Source organism: Hemicordylus capensis, chromosome 10 (assembly GCF_027244095.1).
Source record: "Hemicordylus capensis ecotype Gifberg chromosome 10, rHemCap1.1.pri, whole genome shotgun sequence".
Classification (NCBI taxonomy): Eukaryota; Metazoa; Chordata; class Lepidosauria; order Squamata; family Cordylidae; genus Hemicordylus; species Hemicordylus capensis.
Window position 1 is genome coordinate 26453649 of NC_069666.1, and position 23858 is coordinate 26477506.

Below are 23858 nucleotides of genomic sequence, written 5' to 3' on the forward strand. Positions count from 1 at the left end.
TGTATATACTGCTTTCCCACAAAAAGTTCCAAAGTGGTTTACATAGCTATAAATAAATAAATAAATAAATAAAATGGCCCCCTGTCCCCAAAGGGTTCACAGTCTAAAAAAGCAACATAAGATAGACACCAGTTACAGCCCCTGGAGGGTTGTTGTGCTGGGGATGGAGAGGGCCGGTTGCTCTCCCCCTGCTCAATAAAGAGCATCACCACTTTTAAAAGGTGCCTCCTTGCTCACTTAGCAGGGACATCTAAACAAAAGACTTGAGCACGGCCCACATTTCCTTGTTGCTGGATACCGATCAGCTGCCAAGAGGGCCTGTAAGCAGCCCTCTCCAGGGCCTGCCTGGAGTTTAGGAAAGCAGGGAGCTCACCTTAATTAATTAATTACATCTCTATACCACCCATCCCAGAAGAGCTCAGGGCAGTTCACATCCAAAATTCAAACCATTAAAATCTAACATATTTTGCAATATGGGAGGAAAACAGACCTGAAATACAGGGTTGCAATAAGGATTAACCCAAGTTAATGCAGATGAAGCATTAAAAACCTGCTAAAGCTATACTGTATATTACTGCTGGGTATGATCTCTTTATTCAAGTCTGGGTTCCCATCTGACATACTGAGGAAGAATTGCATGAGGAACATGCTTCTGGACACGCAAGGAGGAAGGGATGATTTGGGGGGGAGGGGCCCGTCCCTCTGCAGCCACATGTGCCTCCCCAAAATATGTCTCCGAGGGTCCTGCAACCCCCAGGGATGTTTTCAGGAGACACAGGTGGCTGCAGAGGGAAGAGGATATTGCTGAAATCACCCCGCCCTTCTGGGCGTATGTGGAAATGTTCTCTTCACCCAATTCTTACTCCATATGTTAGGCTCTGTTGAATGTGGCTGCTGTTTGTGAGTCTGGCCTTCTTTGGTTTGAGTTTTGCTTCTGTCTCCTGCTGGTTTTTTTTGGTCACTTTTCCTCAATGTTTTTCCAGTTGTTCAAAGCCACTCTGCAGGCCATGCAAACAGAACCAACAATCAAGAAAATGTGAAATATGTTTAATACAATAAATATAATGTGATTCTTTAACGTGTTTCGATCAGGGACTCAAAAGGCCAGAGGTTGCTTTCCCAAACACCCCCACACACAATCACACCCCCCTCCCTTTGTCTCAAGATCTCGAAGCTAGGTTTGCAAGACTGTGGAGGGGCTGGAAAAATCACTCGGCGGCTGTTTGTCTTGCCGGGTTTCCCATCCCCGTTTGCAAAAGTCAGTTTTGTGCAGCTGGAGGCTGGCCCCACAAGGGCTGGTTCGGTCTGGGGTTTCCGGCAAGCGGCAGCGCTGGGAGGGGCGCTCAGCGTGTGCTTCTTCTTCTTCTTCGCGAGCAGCAAACCCTCCTCCTCCTTGTGCGAGTATTAATAGCTCAGTGGAGACTGGAGGAGCCGCGCAGCAGCCGCAGGGTCACCTGAGGACACCACCACCAGCAGCAGCAAACAGCTCGGCACTTAAAAGGGCGACGGCCTCTCCCTGCCGCTGCGCCCCCCCCGCCCCAATCCGCACTTCCCAGCCGTGCACAACCGGCACGCCTCTGCTCGCCTTGCAAACCACAATCCTCAGGGTCTTTAGCAGCCTGGCTGCAGGCCTTTCCAAGATCCTTGCGGGCCCCACAACCATATCTCCTCGGAAGCACCGAGCGGAGGCCACTCCCCTTCTGCGGGTTTCTGCTCCATCACCCTCTTCTCCAGCCCCCACATGAAGAGCTGGTTCCACCACCGCCTTGTGCTCTGTGGCAGCGAGGGCAGCCTGACGCAAGAGAGGAGGGCCGGGTTCCAGCACCCAGCCGCCCAGCTGGAAGGGTCCTCGTAAAGGCACCTCTTCTCAGCCCGGCTCCCCCAACTGCATCCAGGAACAGGATCACTCTTGACATGACTCAGGGTCCCTTGCCACTTGGATCGGCCCCACGATCCCAATCCATTCTCAGGCCAGGGCAAAGTCAGAGGTGTGGAAGGAAGCAGGAGGAGGGGGAAGACGCCTCAAGATGACCCCGGCTGACTTGCACTGAGGTAGCACTTTCTGGCGTGGGGATCCTGTCTGTCGATCGCATCCAGGCATTCATTTAAAACAGGGCTCTCGCACTCGGGTCTTCAGCTGTTGTTGGACTTCTGCCTTTGTGGATGGGGGATTACGGGAGCTGAAGTCCGACAACATCTCGGGACCCGGGTTTGAGACACACACACACACACACACACACACACACACACACACACACACACACACACACTTTAAATATTTTTATACTGCATTTCTTTTAAAAAAACAAACACCAGTATACACAAATATGGACACATAAAGAAATCTGTATATATAAGATAAAAGTAAACAAATGGAAAGGTATGCCATACATTCCCCCTGTGGGCAGTGTGGGCAAGCAGAGCAACGGCACACAGAGATCACAAGGCGTGGGCAGAAATGCCTGGCCGGGCTCTCGAAGAAGAAGGGTTTGGATAACTTCATCGAGGAGAGGTCTATCAACGGCTACTAGTCGGAGGGTTATAGGCCACCTCCAGCCTCAAAGGCAGGATGCCTCTGAGTACCAGTTGCAGGGGAGTAACAGCAGGAGAGAGGGCATGCTCTCAGCTCCTGCCTGTGGCTTCCAGTGGCATCTGGTTGGCTGATCTGTGAAACAGGATGCTGGACTAGACAGGCTTCCTTGGGCCTGATCCAGCAGGGCTGTTCTTCTGTTCTTATGGTGCTTGCAGGCTCTGCTCTGGGGCCTCTCGCCTGCAAGCTCCCCTGCTTACTTGCTCTCCCTCCGTGCCATTCCTTTTTTCCCACTGCAGTCTGTTTAATGACAGGGACAGCAACTTACGAAACCCAGGCCGTGGTGCACGCCGAGAATCCAGATGTTTTGTGGCCAGCTGGCCTGAAAGGGAGGGGAAGCGTCGCAGAATTTAATTTTGTTTACATTTCTATCCTGCTATTCCTCCAAGGGACCCAGAGCGGTGTACATGGTTATGTTTCTCCTCACAACAACCCTGTGAGGTAGGTTAGGCTGAGAGATACGTGACTGGCTCAGAGTCACCCAGTGAGTTTCATGGCTGAATGGAGATTGGAACTCAGATCTCCCCAGTCCTAGTCCAACACTCTAATCACTGCAACACACTGGCTCACAGAACAGCCAGAACATTGATCTAGGGTGCCGAATCTGTTATTTAATAGGATGTATTAACAGAATAATGTTTAACTGCACAAAACGTAAACATAAGGACCTAGTTCTCATTAGTTACCCCAGTGGCTCTGCATTCAGTCAGAATTTTGGGAGCAAGTTTGCATCTTCTTAAGCAAGTGGGTAGAATTCTGCTGGTACCCTTTTTCCTTAGAAAGCATGCCAAGCTAAGACCTCCCCATCCAGTTTCACAAACCCACTTGCAAGTGGCACAGTTGGGGTGTGTGTGTGTGTGTGTGTGTGAGTTTAGGGATTTTTGAGGGGGGTGAACTTCCCGGTGCTATTTCTGGTAGCGCTCTTTCCATCAGTGGGTGGCATCCACCATTTTGTAAACCACATGTCCCCTCACCACAATCTTGTGTCATGATGTAGGATCATTGTGAAGGGTTTCAGGTGAGGTAATTGCAGCCACCAGGAAACAGGCAGCAGAAAGCAGCAATGCCACCCCTGTGAAATGGGCAGCAGGGAAGAAAAATGAGATGCAGGGGGGCATATAAGGGGCCGATTGGACCTGGCTGATGATGATTGATTAAGTGCCATCAAGTCGGTGTCGACTCTTAGCAACCACATAGATAGATTCTCTCCAAGATGATCTGTCTTCAACTTGGCCTTTAAGGTCTCTTAGTGGGGCATTCATTGCTGTCTTATTTGAGTCCATCCACTTTGCTGCTGGTCATCCTCTTCTTCTCTTTCCTCCAACTTTCCCCAGCATTATAGACTTTTCAAGGGAGCTGGATCTTCGCATAATGTGTCCAAAGTATCAGTTTGAGCCTGGTCATTTGTGCCTCAAGTGAAAATTCTGCATTGATTTGTTCTTTCATCCATTTGTTTTGTTTTCCTGGCTGTCCATGGTATCCTCAAAAGTCTCCTCTAGCACCAAGGTTCAAAAGCGTCAATGCTTTTTCTATCTTGCTTCTTCAAAGTCCAGCTTTCGCATGTCATGGGGAAAACCACTGTCTGAAAGATTCTAATCTTTGTAGGTACTACAGACACATCATGGCATCTAAATATCCTTTTCAAGACCTTCATTGAAACCCTACCAAGTGCTAGTCTGCAGCGTATTTCTGGACTGCTGGATCTTAAAAGGTCGATCCTAAAAGGCAGAAGCTATCCACCATTTCAATGTCTTCAATGTCAATTCTGAGGTTGGTTGCTGTACCCGTTGTCATAGGAAACATAAGAAGCTATCATATACTGAGTCAGACCATTGGTCTATCTAGCTCAGTATTGTCTTCACAGACTGGCAGCGGCTTCTCCAAGGTTGCAGGCAGGAGTCTCTCTCAGCCCTATCTTGGAGATGCTGCCAGGGAGGGAACTTGAAACCTTCTGCTCTTCCCAGAGCAGCTTCATCCCCTGAGGGGACATTAGTTTAGTCTTCTTTACATTTGATTGTAGTCCCATTTTTAAACTGTGCTCTTTGACTTTCATTACTAGAGCTTGCAGATCATCCGCATTTTCAGCTATGAGAGTGATGTCATCAGCGTAGCGCAGGTTATTGATGTTTGTGCCTGCCATACCCCAAAACTTTGAGCAGAACATTTTCCACATTTATAGAGCCATAGAGTTGGAGGAGTCTCATGGCCATCCAGTCCAACTGGATGCAGGAAACATCTCCAGTATAACGGTGCACCACCTGTTCTCCAGGACTTCTCCAAAAAGGCAAACAGAGGTTCTGAGAATAGCCCGGCAAGGGGTTCCAGTACCCTAGGACGCAATTCATCCAGCCCAGGAGAACTATTTGAAGGTAGAGAGGCGTTTCCTGCCAACTCTTTAACAACCTTATGTGGCAGTCTTGACCCCCAAACCACTCATGTTGGTATTGTAAGGTGGCACACAGTTCCCTTTTTGGGAAGCAGTCCCACTTTCAGTCCACTCCTATTTGTATCTGCCCAGGTAAAAGGACTAGAGGATTACTTTAAAAGTCAAAACAAAAGCAAGAAACGCAGGGGCCTGGACTATCTGCATGGCTACGGCCATGAGACCTAGCTGCCAGCATCATCAGAACCACTTCTCGGCAACTGCTTCCCACAATGCTCTGAGGAGGTTTCAATAGAGGACCCAATCTAGATGGGGCAGCTGCAGTGGTCCTTCCCACCAGGTGATCACTGAGGAAGGGATGAAGAGCTTGCCACAAGATCGTCTCTAGGTCCTTCATATCTTTGGGGCCTTTTGGTCCAATCTACATGGGGATTTAGGCTGCTTAAACCCCTTGAGGAAAAAGTTGACTCATTATGCTGGAACACGCTTCAGCTGAATCCCTAGCCAATGGCTCCCTGGAAGGTGAAGCCATCGTGGGAGATGAGGGGGGCGTCTTGCATGGATCAGCAAGTGGCTAAATGGAAAACAAAGACAGAATATTTAACTTGTGTAGTGGAGAATGGAGAGGAATTTCACAGTTCACCTCCGGCCAGACCTTGGGCACCAGCACTTTGACCTCTTAATTAATTGCTTCGTCAAGAGAGTGCGTGGGAGCATAGCAGAGCTGGAAGAGCACACCACATTATCTCAAACAAAGCCAACGTAAACTGTGAATAACATAAGCAGGACACTGCTTATCAGAAGGAATGAATCTGGTGGGCAAGATCCTGTTACTGGGTGTCTCTCCTGTAAGATTTCAGTGTGTTCCCTTGTTGGCCTCTGTCGCTGCTCAGACATCACGAGGAACCTCCATTTAAGACTGGCTCTGCACTACATCTTTGACCTCAGCAGTGCTGCTGAGTGTGTTCTCCCACTGCAGACAGGCGAATTGGTCTGGAGAGGAGAGCTGGTCTTGTGGTAGCAAGCATGACTTGTCCCCTTAGCTAAGCAGGGTCCACCCTGGTTGCATATGAATGGGAGACTTGATGTGTGAACACTGTAAAATATTCCCCTTAGGGGATGGAGCCGCTCTGAGAAGAGTATCTAGATTCCAAGTTACTTCCCTGGCATCTCCAAGATAGGGCTGAGAGAGATTCCTGCCTGCAAACTTGGAGAAACCGCTGCCAGTCTGTGTAGACAATACTGAGCTAAATGGACCAATGGTCTGATTCAGTAGGTGGCAGCTGCCTATGTACTGTCCGTGTGGAGTACAGAGCAAACACCAGTGGAAGGTTTTTAAGAGAACTTTATTTGGGAGACAAAGGCACTAAGAGGTCCGTGCAGAAAAAACTAACTTCCTTGAAGTAAACCACGATCAGTAACTCACTTCAAACCTTGGTTTCAGATTGTGGTTTATTTCAAGTTAGTAAGTTCAAATAAACCAAGATTGCCCAGTTTGGATGTCTCAACCGAACTTGGTTTATTTTAATCTGGGTCAGAAGTAGATGCTGGTGCATACACTGGATAGGGGAAGCGCATGTGCTTGAGACTCGGCCATTTTGTACAGAGACAAGCTTTAACTGAGGTTCCATGTCTGAAGCAGTGGGGAGGCAAGAACATGCAATGGGGTGGCCATCTGAATAGGGTGCCAGCAGTGGTCTGTAGGCCAGAAGGGGAGGCCAAGCTTGAAGACCGGCAGGGAAGGGGGCCGACACTGCCACTAATGGCTCCAGGAGACATTAGCTCCAAGATTCAAGACGTTGCACAGAAAAGGACTGTCCAAAGATTGAGTTGACCACTGGCCAGGAGCAACGCCAAATTAGTACTACACCTTCAGGCAGGCTGCAAGCACCATGCAAGGAAATAGCAAGGCCTGAAGGAAGCCGTGTCCAGGCAAGAGTCAGGCCTGCTTGGAAGTGTCTGGAGTCGGGTGAGGCCAGGGAGAGTCAATGGGTTGTGAGGAGGGACGGCTGTGAGGAGCCACACTGTAGCCTGGAGATCACTGTTCCCTGCCCCATGCTGCCTCCTGAAATGCCTCACCACAAATGGAACGGCAGACCTGAATGTTGCTGGCTCAAGCCCTGGCTGGCCCTCCTACACAGAGACGCATTTCTGGAAGCAAAACTGGAACATTTGCAAAGAGTCTGCATCATCTGGCCGAGTCTCGTTTTGGCTTTGTGGCTTCTTGATAAAACATCTGCTACGCCGCTGGCCTTGCAGGGTGATGGGAGCTCCCTTTGGCTTTCTCAGGTTCCTCACGGCCATAAGGACCGTGCCAAGATCCATCTTCCCAGCTGGTCTGGAAGAGCCTCGGAGTGTTTGACTCCCCTCCTCTATCAGTCAGAAGCGGCTGTTTAGAGCTGGCGGCGGTAGCTTGATCTGGTTTCTGGGGCGGGGGGAGAAGCCCTCCGGTGCTGGCCACAAGCTTCCTGGGCAAGTCTGTCGGCATCAGCCCTCCGGAAAAGCCACCCCACCAGCTCTCTTCTCTTACTGCTGGGGCTGGTGTGGGAGGACAGCCACCTCCTCAGCCAAGGGCTGCTCCCCCTTGACGCAAGGCAGGGCTCTCCACAGAGAATATCGCCCCAGCCGCAGAGGGTCCAGTGGGGGTGTCTCCTTCCCCTGCCTCCACCCTTGTGGAAGTCTAAAATTATTCTGCCTCAAGACAAGTGTGCATGTGTGGTGGGAGATTTTAACTGGGCGGCCTTGCAGCAGGATTCCTGACATACGACCTTCTCCTGGAGTGTTGACACTTCTTAGCGAGAAGAGATGTTGAGCACTTCTGCTGGGAAATGAAATCTTGCCTAACTCTGTACCATAACCACAAGAACAGAAAAAAACAATTGAAAATTTTTGTGCAGCTGGTGGCCTTTCCCCATAACTCCGGCTTCGCTCTCTTGCAACAACTGCATCTAAAAAAAGTTAAGAATGAAGGAGAGAGACTCAAAGCCACCGGAGGGACTCGCAAGAACAGCAGAAGAGCTCTGCCAGATGAGTCCGAAGGCCGATCTAGTCCAGGATCCTGTTTCTCACTGTGGCTTCCAGAAGCCCAGCAATAGGCCAGGTGGCCAGGAATGTCCTATTTGGGGGTCAGCTGTGTTGGCCACAGGCTGAGGGCCCAACTGACACCTGAAGTGTCCTTGCTGCTGCCCTTGGTTGCCAGTGAGTCCTTCTCACTGGAGCCTGGTATTGTGGGGCATGGAAAATGGCGCTGCCCACAGAGGACTCTGCAGCCACTCCCCCTTCAGCACGGCTGTCTTTAGTGCTGAGCCACGGAGGAAATGTAAGAGGGGAAGGGATGGGGAGTGTTTGCCCACTCCCCTTTTCCTTTTCCTTGGCAGCCAGGCAAAATGTGGGGCAGTGCGTGCCGTCCCTGTCTGTGCCATGAGGGCCAAGCACACCCCTGCAGAGACTTCTCCCAGGGCCCCCTGGATTGTGAGGCTACCCTGCTTGTCAACAAATGGGTCTTTCCAACCACGGCTTCTCAACAACTGAGACCCAGAGGTATCCCGCCTCTTAACCAGGAGGCAGCATTGCGCCATCAAGACTATTAGCCACTGCTTGACTTGTCCTTCATGAATTCTGCACAAAATATCCAGATAGCTATAATATGCCAGGGCAGGCACACATATGGCCGTATAAAGTTACCATAACCTGAGCCAGATTATTGGTCCATCTAGCCTGGTTTTGTCTAGACACTTCTTCACTGTAAGGCCTGGAGGTCAGTGGGGACCCCCATCAACCCTCAGGGCTTACAGACAAATTCATGGAGGGCAGATATCTAGAGCTACTAGTCTGGTGGCTACAGGCCACCTCCAGCCTCAGAGGCACGATGCCTCTCAATCCCAGTTGCAGGGGGGCAACAGCAGCAGGAGAGAGGGCCTGCCCTCTCCTCTTGCCCAGAGGCATCTGGGGGGCCAATGTGGGAAACAGGAATTGCTGGGCCTTGGAGAAAGCTGAACGCCACCATGCAGAGACAACCAGTCTCACGGTGCAGTGCTGCGCTGTGCCCAGCGCCGGCGGGGGGGGGCAGCTCCTTTAAGGAAAACTGAACTCTCTTGAACCCTTGCACCATCTTGGAAGGCATGCAGAGAATATGGGGAAGCGTAGCCCTCCCCAGGCTTTCCCCACAGAACTCCTAAAAGTGTGCTCCATCTTTCTTAAAAGCCAACCTCCCCACACTAAGAAAAATGTAGTACCGTGTAGAAGTCAGAGCAGTGGGAAACGGTTCTCACACGGAAGGTTGTTTCTGCCAAGGTGGCCCCCACCTGAAACATAAGTAGACGCAGTTCTCCAGGCTCTCGGTTGGGGTCTTTCCAAGCCGTCCTGCTGGCCGCTGAACCTGGGGCCTTCTGCTTCCAAAGCATGGGCTGTGCCACTGAGCAATGACACTTCCCCACAGCTTTTCACTCCTGTGCACATGCACAGCCCGCGGCAAATGGGGGGGGGACTCCAAGAGAGGCTCTGTGTCCATTTCCATGGGGAAGACTCTTTGCCTGTGTACCTGCTCACACAGAAATGGATGGAGCCAACCTGTTTGCCTTGCAACTCCTTTTCATTTCAAAATGTAAAGGCCAATTGTGCCGTCGAGTCGGTGTCAACTCCTGGCGACCACAGAGCCCTGTGGGTGTCTTTGGTAGAATACAGGAGGGGTTGACCATGGCCTTCTTCTGCACGGTATGAGATGATGATGCCTTCCACCCTCTTCCTAGATCGCTGCTGAAATGTGGCCCCTCTAAAACATGCCGGGTGGACCATGATTGTAGGCCTGCTCACACAAGAACATGGCTGGCTTCTAGCCCGCGGCAAGCAAGTCTCGGGCGGTCGTCATAACTACACACAACGGCTCTGCCGACTTGCCCGCTCAACTTAACATCCCATAAGAATGTGGGACCAAAGAATCGTGAAACCCCTTCTGTGAGTCCAAGTGGGGCTTTTGACGGACTCCACTTGAAAAGCAGCCCTCCCCCAGCATTCGAAACCTCTTTGGAAACAGGGAAAGCTTTAAAGAATGGCTTGTCTTACACGTCTTACTTTTTCATACTATTCTGATCGATTTTCTTGTGTTGTACACTGTTCCCAATATTTTAACCAATTTTTTTTCGTGGTAAAGGCATTAAATAGTGACATAAAGAACTTTGATCCTGCCCATGTGGAAAGCACCTTTGCAGTGAGTAGTGGAGTAGTAGTGTTCCTCCCAAAAGGAACAACAATCCTTTCCCCTATGCCTTGTCGTCAGTCGTAGTAACCCCTGGAGGAATCTCCTTTAAGAAGCCTGCTGTTGAGGACTGAAGAGAGGAGAAAAGGATGGGGCCCTGGGGAGGGCTTGCTGGCTCAGCCTTTTTGTGGCCTCCAACCCTCGGCATGTCCTGGAAGAAGCTGGCCCTTGCAGGTGGTGAATGGAGTGCAGATGTCGGAGCGTGGGAGTGAAGGAGGAGCAGCCCTTGGGTGTGGGCCTTTGGGACAGCTTCAGGGAGAGTTACTTATTTTGTCAAGGTGAAACACAGGAACATAGGAAGCTGCCATATACTGAGCTAGACCATTGATCTAGCTAACTGTATTGCCTTCACAGACTGGCAGCAGCTTCTCCAAAGTTGCAGGCAGGTCTCTCTCTCAGCCCTCTCTTGGAGATGCTGCCAGGGAGGGAACTTGGAACCTTCAGCTCTTCCCAGAGCGGCTCCATCCCCTGAGGGGGAATCTCTTCCAGTGCTCATGCTTCTAGTCTCCCTTTCATATGCATCCAGGGCAGACCCTGCTTAGCTAAGGGGACAAGTCATGCTTGCTAACACAAGACCAGCTTTCCTCTCCTAAAAAGATCTCAAGTACAGAGCCAGGAAAGATCTTAGGGAATATAGGAAGCTGCCATATACTGAGTCAGACCCTTGGTCCAGCTAGCTCACTATTGTCTTTGAAGACTGGCAGCGGCTTTTCCAAAGTTGCAGGCAGGTCTCTCTCTCAGCCCTCTCTTGGAGATGCTGCCAGGGAGGGAACTGGGTACCTTCTGCTCTTCCCAGAGTGGCTCCATCCCCTTAGGGGCAATTTCTTGCAGTGCTCACACTTCTAGTCTCCCTTTCATATACAACCAGGGCAGACCCTGCTTAGCTAAGGGGACAAGTCATGCTTGCAACCACAAGACCAGGTGGTGAGCTTTGAAAAGTTTGGACTCGTCTCCTGCCTTGATCTATGGAACCAACCTGAAAGAGACAGAGATTTGAAAGTACAACAGGCCTATATGTCAGGTCAGATTCTTGATGGTTTGTTTTGCCCAAGTATCATTGTCTTGTAGTAAAAGCAGTTTCACGATTGGCTGTAGCTGGCCAGGTTTAGCCTGGCCTTGAAAGGTAGTAAGACATTCCTTGCATTTTGAGCTGAAAACAGTGATCACTTTCCTAAAATATCTTTCCTCTATAGGGACTGAACAGGTGTTATAGGCATTGCTTCAGCCTGCCAGACTTGCCTGTGTGTATGAAGAAAGCTGTTTCCGGGCGCGGTACACACCTCACACGTACTCCGACGGGCGATGCATCATACGTGTATATGTGTGTGTGTTTGTGTCTCTGGCAAACATGCCTATGAAATGCTGTCTGCCAAAGAACTTATTGATGTTGGTCCAGTAGTGCAAATATGAGCCTGTGTTATAAGGCCAGCTTGTGGAAAAAGTACAGTGTATGAGAAAGCATAACTTGTACTGTACATTTGCATCTCGGCCAAGAGTACGTTTCAGAACGAAAGGGAAGACTTATGAATTGCTAACTGGATGGAATAAAGCCAGAGCCTACAATAATTGCCTCTATTCACTGCATCTCTCTGCTTAAGAAACAAGGAGGGGCCCCATCTAGAGACAATGGTCTGGGTGTCCTAAGCAATTGCAACTGAATCATAAATGGTGGAAATGCGCCGTCTAATCCGAGCACTGCAGGCACAGACATTCTGCTTCAAGGGAAGCCCACCCACCCCAACTGCGCGGAAACTAGGAAGGGTCGGGGGCCGACTGGTGGCAGATGCAGGATCCGGGGGCGATCCGGGAAATTACAGGCCGGTTAGCCTAACGTCCGTTCCAGGCAAATTGATGGAAAGCATCCTCAAGGATAAAATTGTAAAGCACCTAGAAGAACAGGCCCTGCTGGGAGTGAGCCAGCATGGCTTCCGCAAAGGTAAACCTTGCCTCACCAACCTTTTGGACTTCTTTGAGAGTGTCAACGAGTGTGTGGATCAAGGTGATCCAGTTGACATAGTCTACCTGGACTTCCAAAAAGCTTTTGACAAAGTTCCTCATCAAAGACTCCTGAGGAAACTTAGCTGTCATGGGATAAAGGGACAAGTACATGTGTGGATTGCTAACTGGTTGAAAGACAAAAAACAGAGGGTAGGTATAAATGGAGAGTTTTCACAATGGAGGGAAGTAAGAAGTGGGGTCCCCCAGGGTAGTGAAATCCAAAACGGATTGTGAGCAGCTCCAAAAGGATCTCTCCAAACTGGGGGAGTGGGCGACAAAATGGCAAATGAGGTTCAGTGTTAGCAAGTGTAAAGTGATGCACATTGGGACGAGAAACCCCAACTTCAAGTATATGCTGATGGGATCCGAGCTGTCGGTGACGGACCAGGAGAGGGATCTTGGGGTTGTGGTTGACAGCTCGTTGAAAGTATCGACTCAATGTGCGGCAGCTGTGAAAAAGGCAAATTCCATGCTAGGGATCGTTAGGAAGGGGATTGAAAATAAAACGGCAAACATTATAATGCCCTTATACAAAACTATGGTGCAACCACACTTGGAGTACTGCGTACAATTCTGGTCACCACATCTTTAAAAGGACATTGCTGAACTGGAGAAGGTACAGGAGAGGGCAACCAAGATGATCAGGGGCCTAGAGCACCTTTCTTATGAGGCAAGACTACAATACCTGGGGCTTTTTAGTTTAGAAAAAAGACGACTGCGGGGAGACATGATAGAGGTCTATAAGGTCATGCATGGTGTGGAGAAAGTGGAGAGAGAGAGATTCTTTTCCCTCTCACACAACACTTGAACCAGGGGTCACTCCATGAAATTGATTGCCAGGAGGTCTAGGACCAACAAACGGAAGTACTTTTTCACACAACGCGTGATCCACTTGTGGAACTCTCTGCCACAGGATGTGGTGACAGCCAACAACCTGGATGGCTTTAAGAGGGGTTTGGATGACTTCATGGAGGAGAGGTCCATCAATGGCTACTAGTCGGAGGGCTGTGGGCCACCTCCAGCCTCAAAGGCAGGATGCCTCTGAGTACCAGTTGCAGGGGAGAAATGGCAGGTGAGAGGGCACGCCCTCAACTCCTGCCTGTGGCTTCCAGCGGCATCTGGTGGGCCACTGTGCGAAACAGGGTGCTGGACTAGACGGGCCTTGGGCCTGATCCAGCAGGGCTGTTCTTATGTTCTTATGCCCAAGCTCAACCCCAGTGACCTGTGGTGGCCTTCTCTGTGCTCTGAGAACAGTGCAAAGAGGGATGCCATGCATGGTGAGTGACCCTGAGATGCCTTTGGGCCAGCTTGGCTCTTGAGGCCCCACCGTCACTCCAGGTCCCCACTGTACGTATGAAATGAATATATTGCCATATGTTGGGGTGGAAATCACCTATTTGTAGCTGCAGCTGCATGCCTTACATATAGCCACATGTGTCCAAGTAGTGATCATGAATCCACAGAAAACCAAGTGAGGACTTGTTATGCACAGCATTGAGCGGTGAAGCCAGTGGCCGGAACGAGAAGGGTTCCCAATAGCTTGGCCAGAGAAGTCTCCCATGCAGTTGCGTGGCATCACGCCATAACGGGAAAGGCTAGTTCTTTGAACAGGGAACTCCTCTGTGAAACACTCCAGCACGCAACACAACCAACAGCAAGCCGGTCACATTATTCTGTGTCAGCTACGAACACACCACTAACACGCAACTCAGCCCTTGGGGAAACCCTTCTGCCACTTCTGTGGATAGGCATTGCAAAAAGCTCTCTCGCTTTCCAGCAAGATTTAAAGACAAAGAAGCCATTTTCTGAAATAACTGGGAAATGCACCTTCTGCAAGGCTCTGGGGTGTTCTGCCTGCCAGCTCTAGCACCCGCCTGAGCCACCAGCATTCGTGGTCAATCACAGCCCGGATGGACCGAGCTCCATGGCTCAAAGGTGTGCCCAGTCCCACCTGATGGAGTGTGCAGTCAGCTGATCCTCTGGCCCGATCTCTGTCCAGCAGCCCCATCAAGCTTTAGTCCAAGGATCTGCCCCCGCCGAGCAGTTTCTCTCCCCACAAAGCCCTGAATAAACAGCCTGCTCCCTTTCCTGGAACTTCTGCCTTTGGACACCTGACCACACACCTGCCTCTCTTGAACTATGCAGCCTGGCAGCTGTTCTGGAAACTGACCTCTTGCCTGTCTTAGACTGCCTTAATTGCCTTGGGCACCTGTGACGACTTCTGGCCTTCAGACAAGCAAGCAGTTGCCCCTCCAGGCCTGAATCGTCATCCTGCAGGCAGGCTCCTGACTCCTGCCAACGTACTCTTGCCAGCCTGTGATTTCTTAGACCCATCGAAAATGTGCCACCATCATTCCAACGAACGTGTATATAATGTGCAGATTGTTCCAGCTGCCCAGCAAGAGCCACCCTCCGAGTGCCCTGGTGCTCTTGACAGCTGACCCAGAGCTCTGGAAAGGCTCTTTCCTCCCCTGCCCCATTCTTCATCTTCTCATAGGAACACAGGAGCATAGGAAGCGGCCATATACTGAGTCAGACCATGGGTCTATCTAGCTCAGTATTGTCTGCACAGACTGGCAGCGGCTTCTCCAAGGTTGCAGGCAGGAGTCTCTCACAGCCCTCTCTTGGAGATGCTGCCAGGGAGGGAACTGGGAACCTAGATGCTCTTCCCAGAGCGGCTTCATCCCCTGAGGGGAAGATCTTCCAGTGCTCACACTTCTAGTCTCCCATTCATATGTAATCAGGGCGGACCCTGCTTAGCTAAGGGAATAAGTCATGCTTGCTACCACAAGACCAGCTCTCCTTCAGGATGGTGGCAAGACCCTTTAGTTTGGGCTTGCTCCTGGTGGCTTGCGTTAAGGCCTGAACTGGTTAATGTTTTCCATTTCACTTTGTCTGATTTTCTTTGGATAATACTTCACATGTGTTTCTATATTAGCCCTAAGGATGGGGTGGGCTAGTCATCTAAGTAAATAAATGAAATGAAATTAAGCACAATCAGAGTGAAATTGGATGGTGGATTTAGAAGGCTGGTTTTTGTCCCACCATAAGGCAACTGAAAAATAAAGCAAACATCTGAAACCCAGTCACATACATGGCACGGAAAACACTAATGAACAGTGAAACATTACAGTGTTCTGAAATATTTTAAGTAGGCAGAATCCAGTTCTTTCAAGCATTGGGCAAGAAACCCAATCGCGCCCCTTTGATGTGTTCTGTGTGCGTTGCCTGTAATTGCCCCATTGACTTACCACAGTACATTACGTCTGCTGAAATATACATAGGTATTACTTGCATGTGGAATACAATGGGGACTTTGTAGGCTTCAGCGCTTGCGCTGGGGCGATGCAGATGGTTGTGGGGGTGTCTGGCCAAGAACTGGGTGGGGGAGGGAGGGGGAGGATGCAGCAAGCAGGCCCGGGTCTTCTTTCTGTCCCGACTCACAGCAGCCATTCAGCAGTTCGGGAACCGTGGGCTTCTTTGGGATCCTGCCACTTGCCTTCTAGCCATGTCTGGGGTCTAAAGGGATGGGAGCCAATTCCAAGGCCAGACTCTCTGTGTGCCACGTTGGCTCCTGCTGGGTATCCCTGGGTCTGGATATTTCTTGGGATAACTAATGCCCACAGTTTGCTTATCCTACGGCCAGCTATCCTGGAATAACATGTTCATATGCTAAGGGCCAAATTATGTCATATCAGATGTGTCATAGGAACATAGGAAGCTGCCATATACTGAGTCAGACCATTGGTCTATCTAGCTCAGTATTGTCTTCACAGACTGGCAGCGGCTCCTCCAAGGTTGCAGGCAGGAATCTCTCTCAGTCCTCTCTTGGAGATGCTGCCAGGGAGGGAACTTGGAACCCAGATGCTCTTCCCAGAGTGGCTCCAACTCTATCCCCTGAGGGGGATATCTTACAGTGCTCACACTTCTAGTCTCCCATTCATATACAACCATGGTGGACCTTGCTTAGCAAGAGGACAAGTCATGCTTGCTACCACAAGACCAGCTCTTGCGGCCCTGCATGTCTGTATTGTGATGGTTGTTTTAATTTAAATAGTAGCATTGGGACCATGGTGCATGGGAGGGGCATTTAACCTCTTGCACCACAGTCGTGATGAAAATACCCCCCGCCGCCCAAGCTGTCATTAGTCACTGGAAGAAAATTCCAATTCAGGCCAATGAATCCCCTGCTAACTTGGCAAAGAGGCACCTTTTAACGTGGTGATTCTCTTTACTTAGCAGGGGGAGAGTAACTGGCCCTGTCCACCCCCAGCGCAGTCCCTCCAGTGACTGCTGCTGGTGTCTATCTTGTGTTTCTTTTTAGATTGTGAGCCCTTTGGGGACAGGGAGCCATCTTATTTATTTGTTATTTCTCTGTGTAAACCACCCTGAGCCATTTTTGGAAGGGCAGTATAGAAATCAATCAATCAATCAATCAATCAAACAAACAAACAAACAAACAAACAAACAAACAAACAAATAAGATGGCAGTCAGTCAGTTCTTATTGCGGTCTTTGGCAGATATCAGAACATCTAAAACTAATTTAAAATTTAAACATAGCCATATTAATAACATATCTGTACACTAGATCTAACCGTTAGCAAGCAGGAGTGCATTTAAGTTGTACTGCAGAACAACAGAATTCTGCAGCTGGGTGTGTGATAGACGGATTAACATTTGTTAACATATATTTGACATACAATTCGTCTGATCATCCTGGCAGGCTATATAAAACAAGGTTACGTGTCCGTATAAAAGACACACCGCAGGAGCACATATGTGCTCCTTTGAGGACATTCTGGGAATGTCCATCTCGGGATGAAGGGCTTTGAGGGTGTCAATCTCTCCAAGTGGAAAATTGAGCCTTTCCCCAGCTGACCCAGTGCTTAATGGGGTAGCAAGAATGTGGGGATGTTTGAAAGCAAATTTATAAAATAAAAATGCTAATATTATCATGCCCTTATGCAAATCTATGGTGTGGCTACATCTGGAGTACTACGTACCATATCTTACCATATCTTAAGAAGGACATTGTGGAACTGGAAAAGGTGCAGAAGAGGGCAACCAAGATGATCAGGGGCCTGGAGCACCTTCCTTACGAGGCAAGGCTACAGCATCTGAGGCTCTTTAGTTTGGAAAAGGGGCAACTACGGGGAGACATGAGAGGTGTATAAAATTATGCATGGAGTAGAGAGAGTGGACAGAGAGAAACCTTTCTCCCTCTCTTGCAACTCTAGAACCAGGGGTCATCCCACGAAATGGAAGGCCAGGAAATTAAGGACCAACAAAAGGAAGTACTTTTTCACACAGTGCATAATTAAGCTATGGCATTCATAGCTATGGGATGTGGTGATGGCCACTAGCTCAGCTGGCTTTCAAAGGGGCTTAGACCAATTCTTGGAGGACAGATCTATCAGTGGCTACTAGCTACCTCCAGCTTCAGAGGCAAAATGCCTCTGAATACCAGTTGCAGGGGAGCAACAGCAAGAGAGAGGGCATGCCCTCAGCTCTTGCCTGTGGGCTTCTGAGAGGCATCTGGCGGGCCACTGTGTGAAACAGGATGTTGCACTAGATAGGCCTTGGTCCTGATCCAGCAGGGCTCTTCTTATGTTCTTGTTTTCTCCTGTCCATTCTTTTCTTGGCCATCACTGGGGTCACTGCTAGGGGTGTGCACGGAACCGCCAACTGCAGTCCAGCACTGGGGTGGGGGGGGGTCACACGCGCACACGCAAAGGACTGCTGGGAGTTTTCCCAACAACGTTGGGGAAGGGGCGGCAGGAAGGTATCCTGCCGCCCCAATTACACTTAGGATTACGGCGAAAGAGCGGGAAAGCGGCGGGAGGGGTAAGTAAACCCTCCCGCCGCTCTTAAAGGTACCCCCACATCCCAGTGCCGGACTGCCCAGGTCCGGACCGGTCCGGACCGGTCCAGAGACTATTTCATTGGCCTCCGGACCGGTCCGGGCCCATCCCTAGTCACTGCCCTGGATCAAGAAAGTCGTGGTGCTTCGAGGACACCACCTAGAGTGCAATACCAGCTTGCTTGAGCACTTAGTCTGCTGACCTTATGGGCCAATCCCTGTCCACCAGGCCCTATAAAGCACTGGCCTCAGTACCTTCTCCTCAATCTGAGCAACCTGCCTTGTATGAGAGGTCACAGCCTAAGTGCTTGTCCCCTTGGGTCTTGAGCCCGCCCAGTTTTGACTATGCACCAGCTTCTGGCCCTCCTGACCCTCCACTGCTGCCTCAGTACTCAGGCCTTGCCTTCTGCTTGACTTGGAAAGCAACTACCTGGAGTTTGATCCTCATCGAGCCCAGCTAGGAGTTGCATAACTGCAGAAGGACCTACAAAGTGAAGCTCCCAGCAGTTGTCCTTGTACCAGTAAGGCCAATTTGGGACACCAGTGCTGAGCAACCAAGTGTTGCTCCAGGGACAGGGAGCCACTGTCATGGCCTCCACTGGTTACCTTCGCAATGGGCCGAGAGTATTATCAATGCTCTTTGCCTCCAGTTTGATAGCACCCCTTGGGAATTCTGGGCAGCAGAAGAGACCCGTCCTACACATGGTGACAAGCTCCAAACCAGGGATAGGCAACCTTGCCTCCCCAGCTGTTATCCCCAGCCACGATTTATCTGCTGGAGACGGAGGGAGTAGCAGTTCAACAATAGCTGGAGCGCCACAATTGCCTCTACCTGCTCTAACCCCTTTCTCTGCAAGCGGATATCAAGCCGCTTGGGGCACAACAAGGTCACATGCTGCCAGTGGGGGGCAGGGCCTTCCATTCCTAGGAGCAAGTTGGGAAGAATGCCAGCTACAGATGTGGGGCCTCGCGAGAGGCCACAGAAAGGCGACCGCCATGCCAAGCCACATCAGCTCCAGCAAGCCGGCCACACAAGGTGTCACATTCCCTTCATTATTCCTTCCAGGTTGTAACCAATAAAACATTTCCAGATCGCATTAAATGTTATGGAGTTCTAATCTGAGCAGCCTGCGTTCCGTGACCTCAGAGGGCTACTGCATGTAGGAGTGTGCACAATACCCATAGTCCTGGAGAATACAGGCAGCCTGTTCTGAATCTATCAAAATGTAGCGGAATGATCCAATGTGTGGTCACGGAGTCCGAGCTGACGGGCCCCTGCTGTGAGTGGGACACGCTAACGAGACCCACAACAAGTGATTAAACCTCCATTGCTGGACTCCTGCACAATATCCTTATTATAACCTCAGCCCTCATGCCCGATCAGGCCAGAACATAAAGCAAAACAAACGTCCACGGTGGGGGTGGAGAGAGGTAGAGAAAAATGTAATTCACATTAATGAGCAAAGTACTGTCTACATATGGCCCTTCCTTGCAGCTGCCGGTTCATGCTTTATCTTAGTGTAATAGTAACGAAATCATGAGGTTGGGCACTTTGGTGGCAACAAGAGAAAACCCCCTTTTCCCTCTCAGACCGGAGGGGAAATATTTGCAACGTTCTGACCGGAGGGGAAATATTTGCAATGCTCAGTCTTTAAAAACATGGCCTTATGTTATTCGTCATTTAAGGGCTTTGTTCAGCGTAGGATAATTTCAGTGGGTTAATCTCTGAGCGATGCCGCTGGGAGTTCTTTGCCCCTCCGCAAGAACAATGGCACCACTGTCTGGGAGGGGGCTGGCCAACGTCAGGTTCAGAGGGTCTGGCAGGGCTTGCCTCCTCCGTGGGACTTTGGGGGCCACACGCACGGCAGCTGCCCCATGAACACATGCAGCAGCTTGCCAGCCAGCACCTGCTGGACCGAGGGCCGTCAGCCCCGCTGGCTTGCTTTCTAGTCCATTATTCTTGACCAGAAGACCACAGCCCCCAGCAGGGGGAAAGGGTGGCTTGGGTCAGGTGTAACCTCCAGAATAGCCAGAGAGCAACACCCTACTTCAATTCTGAAATTGGTCCTGTCTTTGTAGCATGCTCGGTCCACAACCCATACTATTGGAGGATGACCTCCTCGGGCTGTGGGGAAAAGCCAGACTGACACCTCTAGGTCCAAGATGGATAGAAGACTGGTCCACTAATTGAGTCCATAAACCGGTTGGATCAATTTGCTCTTCTCAAACCTGGCTCTCTCATATCCTCCTTTGGGGTTTCAAATGAAACACATTTGTGCACGGTTGGTGGTATGAAAAATCTCTGACGAACAGGAAAAAATAGTATCATTAAGCAAGAGAACAGGATTGTAGGAGGGGAGACTGAGTGCCAACACCAACAGCATGGAAATGAGTTTAACAGAGCCCCCAAAGGATGGCTTTGCATCTCAAATTCACAGCTTCTAAACTTAGGATGCTTTCAGATGTACACTTAGTAGCTGCATCTTGAGTCAGGCCCACCCAGGTTGGAGCTGTTTGTGCAATCCCAGGAGAGCTATTACCAAAGCAATTCCAACCCCTAGATCCTTTAAGGAGTCAACCTCTTCGTTCTACATCATCCAGACCAGAGGACAGAACCATCCAGCCCCCTCATGAACAAAGTCTCAGGAATGACCTGGCATCACCGAGCAGTAAGAATGTTAACAGGGCAGTTGGGACAAAGCCATTCATGGGAAGAGGGGGTGAGAAATGAAGGTGCTTCCTGAAAGAGCTTCTCAAGGGGCAGTCTGGCACAGGGGGCTTTTGTCTTTCCATTATGGGCGTGGGTGTCACCAGCGGCTGCAAGCTCACGTTCTGACAAGGCTAGACCAAACTGCTTCATCTGGCCTACAGGCTGCCAGCTGGCCACCCCGATTTAAGCCACTGGGCTTCTTGGCAGGTCATCACGTAAGTCTGGTTAGCAGTCAAAGCGAAGACGGATCACAGCCTCACAAGCATCTGAGTATTGTTAAGAGAAGGCAAAAGGAGAGAGAGGGTGGGAGGGAGGGAGGAGAAAATGGAAGGAGGAGCATGACATATATAGGGAAAACTAGACAGACCCTAATGCACAAAGGGCACAGCCCACTGGGAAATTCTCCTGAGCAAGCCGAAAGCCCTACCAGGAGGTTCTGTTGATCAGGCCCCATTACAGTGAGCAGCAGTTGTAGGACAGTACATCCACTGTGGCCCCAAGGGAATTAGTTTCTGGGGTGGAGGCACTATTTGGATTTTCAGCTCCAGTCATCCAAACGCCTTAGGCTGCCCCTGTCCGAACACGGCCCATTTACTACAGTCCTTCCAGATTTATGTTTTTCTCTAGAATTCTGAGGAAACCACAAATGTCAACTTGAGAAATACTTAACAATAAAAGGCCGTTCTGGCTCTCATGCAGCCTTACAGCACTTGGCTTGTCTAGCTAAGGAGATTCCTGAGAAGTCAGTAAAATGGCAGCATCTTCTGTCATTGGATGAAACTGCAGCTGAGTAGGATTCTGTGGGCGGGTGCATTTGTCCTGACCATTTTGTAAGGCTCATTGAACACTTGAGAACTGATTTGCAAGGAGGCCAAGTACTGAAAAGCGTAAACCATGAGCACTGGACAGAAGAAGGAGGACAAGCCAAGCGGAGGTTTCGGCCAAGTTAAAATTGCTGAGGGCCTGTTCACAAGATCAATTATCTGAGATAGTAACCTCTGCTTTGCTCACACGTTCAAGGGTGAAGAAGGACCTCTAACAAAACCAGTGAGCATGTAACCACAGCAACGGGTTTGTTATGCCTCATATGTAACAGGTGGGTGGATTACAGGTTTCCCTAGGGGAACATAATGACCTGTGAATTACCTGGCCTAAAACACCCCAGAATTCTTTGGTTGTGTGGACAAGTTCTGTTCTCTCAAAAGAACAGCTTCTGAACCCTGACCAGCCCCACATGGACCACTGTAGTTAAGAGAAGGAGCTCCACCCGCGGGACAATGGCAGTATTGTGGCTCTCCGCTGGACCACTACCTCAGAAAACAGATCATTTAGATTATGGGTTTCTCATCGCCATTTCTGAACATCCCGTTAGCTCTAGGAATGGTTTGGTGAGCCGGGGAAGCCTCACAGAACATGGTACGAGTGCCGAGTGTATAGTTTGGCTACAATATCCTTGCGTTTATACATGACGACAGAGTACCAGCTCAGGAAAAAGGACCCGCAATCGATAACGGGATATGGTTGACAGTGTAAATTCACCCTAGGCCCGTTTTGCAAACAAGCACAACAGTCAGCCCCCCACCCCCCACCCCGGCAGTCCCACGCACACCTCCTGCCACGCCCGGTGCACCACCTCAGCCCCACTGCAAAGGCAGTGCAGGGGTTGGCTTCCCACAAAGGAAACGCCCACATCCACACACATCCACGCTTAAATGGAACCACATTTGGGATGAAATGTACTATTTAGAATTTGAGATTTCTACACATATTACCAATAATAATTCTTAAACACATTTCTATCCTGCCCTTCTTCCGTGGAGCGCTGAGTGGCATGCAGAGGGTTTCCCCCACCTTCTCTGTGGCAGCTGAGGCTGAAAACAATTGTGGCGGGCTCATGCTCACCCCCCCCCCCCGAGCTTTGCTTTTGGAATGAGCAGGATTTGCGATCCCGCCTCCTTGGTTCAAGTCCAAGACACCAGCAGAACTTTTCAGTGACTGCTACTTTTTCAGTTTGCATCTCACTCCTCCTCACAACAACCCTATTAAAAAGTTATTATTATGCCCATTTATAGAAAGGGAAAACAGACCAGGAAACGTGAATTCTCAACCCTGGAAAGCCACTAATGAGTTGGAATTGGGATCATTAGTCTCACACCACCACCACCACCACCAGTGGTATAGAAATTGGACCACACACTGGTTCTCATTAAGATTACGTTTTCTCAGCAGTTATGGTGCAGGGTAAGGCACTGAGCAATGGAGAACAAGACAGAATAAAATAAATATATTAAATGCTCATGGGAGTTCCAACATCAAGTGGTTTGTTTATAGGTGTGGTGCAAAGGAAGGGGCGTTAGGAAGCAGGGATGTTGTGTGTGTGGCAGTCCACTGAACGTATCAAAACTCTTCTTTGCTTCCCTCAAAATTCCTCTGTTTCTCACACACAGGAACCTGGAAATCTGCCTCAGTATTGTACTTTAAGTGAAAATTGGGTGGCAATTTAGGGGCATGCAGAACCCAATCCCACCACATCTAGGGAGTTTTGATAACAGCGTTGAGAGTCTTTGTGCTCCCCTCAATGTTCCTGCAGGGGATTCCTCCAAATCCCCCTCAAAATGCCAGTTTAGGTGAAATTTGGCAGCCAGTGTAACAGGGTTTACTCAGGCCTCCTTTTACTTTTCGCGCCTGTTAAAGAACAAGAAAACAAGATAATTGTTTCCTCATCCTTTAGGAGGATTTTCTTCACTGAAATTCTCACTGGGTATTCCAGAATTCTTCTTGGCCCTGTTTTTGCCTACAGGCCAGTTAAGTACATTTTCTCTGCGGCAAACAGTATCATTCTAGGCACTGGGAAGACAACTTCTAACATGACACTAATAAGAGTGCTCACGTGAGGCATTGTTCCTCTATTCCTTTATGCCTTTCCTTTCTTTATGTGAATGGAACTGTAATTAGAAGGCGATCAGAACTGGTGGTGCATTGGCTGCTCTGAAGCGTGTACATGTGCACCATTCTTGGCCTTCAGTGACCAAGCAATTGCGGAGGGGCCGTACCAGCCGTAG